Raw genomic sequence first — 2,594 nt, forward strand, 5'->3', positions numbered from 1 at the left:
GGGGGAGCGGGAACCCGCCGTCGGCCCCGGCTGCTCTGCGCCAGGTGCTCCGAAATGGGGGCCGTCTCCGCCTCGCTTATTGCGGTACTGATGATCCGGCAGTTCTACTTCTTTCCTTGTTCTCCTTCCACTTCCCCGCTCCGCGCTTCTGCAGCGCCTCTTCTGTTCCCGCCACCCAAGCCATCTCCTGCTCTCTCCCGTGGGACGTCCTCAGCTCCCGCCAAGCACCTCAAGCCATCGCAGCGGTGTTTTTACGGCTATTCAACTGGCCCCCGCGAATTCTCAGGTTAAAGAAACCCACGCAGACAGTTCTCCTAGGACAGAGAACTGTTTTGAACGAGGAAGGCAGGACTCTCCCAAACATCTAATCTTGCGCTTGAGAAAAAAAATTCTCTAAAGAGGAGAGAATCAGAAAGCAAGACCAAGAGACCGTAGGCTCAGACCACACAGGTCGGCCCGGAGGTCAGCAGAGCCCTGGGAAGATCCTGCAGCGGAGGATTGGCACCAACGCTTCAGAAGCAAGAAGCATCAGGGCTCAGGATGCGGGGTCCAGAGCAGCTAAAAGGGCTGTATTAAACCTTAGGGGGGGCTGAATGGCAGCCTAAATACAGCACTGAATACACATGATGTAACCCAGAAAAATCCATAATTTGGGATGAAATGTTAAGAAAAAAAGGATTGAGCACTTCCAGTTGCAATCAAGGCAGCGAGTAAGCTGGATCTAAGACGGTAAATTGATGTTGAGGCGCTCTTGGGCTGTTTCAGGATAACCTGTCGCAGTTCACAAGTGCTGAATGCTTGAGGGGCTGAGACCCCGTGCAGCCCCACAGCAGCTCCCGTCGCTGGCTGTCGGGGATGAGAGCGTGCTGCGGCATCGCTGGATGTACTTGCACGTGAAGGCGGGATGGAGGGTACTCATCGTCCAGGGCCATGGCCAGGCAGCCTCCTCCTGCAGAGAAAAAGCACCAAGCCGTGGTGGTGGCGGCGGCTGTTTCTTCTCCTGAGCGTGAGTTTTGGATGAGTGAGAATCAACAGCTCCAACATTACATAAAGTGCACCTCAGGGGAAACAGGATTCAAATCCCAGGCAGAAGTCTGCAGCTCGGATGTTTTTCTTCTGGGATTCTGACTTTCAGCATGACTTTATGCAAGAATAATTTAAAATAACCAGCAAACCAATATGCTCAGCCTGCAGTCGTTGCTTTGTCTTAACTGGAGCGTGTCATGCCTTAGGTCAAACTGTGCTCTCCACAGCAGCAAAAGCATTGCCAGCAGCCAAGGAACCCCAACCTTGTACAGCTTACTTGGCCGCTCTCCACTCACTTTTCCTGCAAGCGGCACATACCGAGCTGCCACACGCATTTCAGTAACTTTTTGGCTGCTGGAAAAAGCACAGGTTGGGTAGGAAGTGAAAGCCGAGGAGCTCAGACAACTGACTGACACAGTGAATTTCCACTGGTCAGGCACAAGTCTTCTGGAAATGCCTTTTTTACCTGCCTATAGACTTCTCCGCACAGGGGAGGTTTCTCTCTAGAAGTTACCCAGGCCAGACTTCAGGGCAAGAGCAGGACGAGGGCACCGAGGGCCCTGGGGAAGGCACCCTGCCACCCTCTTCACTGACTGACCTTGCTCCACCACCCTCGCCATTCCCTGCTTTCAAGGGTGCTCCCGTTGCCATCCCCAGGAGCTTTCACACACCCAATCCCCCGCACTGCCTTTGCGAGACATCCCTTTCTGCTAAGATTGTTTCTGGCACTTGTTGCTGTTTGTCTGCAATTTGCCTCTGCTGTTCTCTGGTTTTGTTCCTATTTGGGTCTTTTTCCTCACTTCCTCTGTGACCTGCCTCATCTCTGTTTTCAGTAGCACCATCACTACTTCTGCATGTGCACCAAAATTATAGCCTGAGCGTTCAACGCAGCTGTCACAATGACGACTTTCTTACTGGTGGTCAGACACCTCCGTGCTCTGGACTCCTACGGATGCACAAAGGGATTTTCTCTGAACAGCCTTGCTCCATCTTCTATTCTCAATAAGTATCCTGCAATGTGAGATAACTGCATGAGAAGTTGCATCTGGTCCATTATCATGAAAGTTAAAGGAGAGCAGTCCTTACTGAAAGGGAAAGGACTGCATGCAGCAGGCAATTGTAGTTGGGGATGGGTTTTCTCCCTTCTGCTTTCCCGGCACGCTCCAACATGCAGTTCCGTAATTCTGCAGTGCCACACAACAACATAGTCCTCAGTGTGAGCTCCAAGTGGTTCTTCACAACCTGTTTCTAAAAACTACCCTTCCAAAATCAGCCTTTCCTTGAGCATCTGCTCATGTAGCAGAAACACGTTTCATCCTGCAAAGTCTAATTTTACAAATACAAAAAAGCCTTAACTCTAAATACAGATTTGGCTCCAAGGAAATAGCAAGCTGAGCAAACGCAGGCTTCTGTTTTACACAGAACCAAGACTTCTGCCAGTATGTGGCCAAGACCCTTTCTATTTGAACACACAGAGCAACATATGGTGATAATCTTACAACTTGTAGCCACATTGAGATGGGAGTTTCTCTCTGAGATTCTACTAGTCCCTCGGAGAGCAGACCTTT

This window comes from Pygoscelis adeliae, unplaced genomic scaffold (assembly GCF_000699105.1).
Source record: "Pygoscelis adeliae isolate BGI_AS28 unplaced genomic scaffold, ASM69910v1 Scaffold174, whole genome shotgun sequence".
Taxonomy (NCBI): Eukaryota; Metazoa; Chordata; class Aves; order Sphenisciformes; family Spheniscidae; genus Pygoscelis; species Pygoscelis adeliae.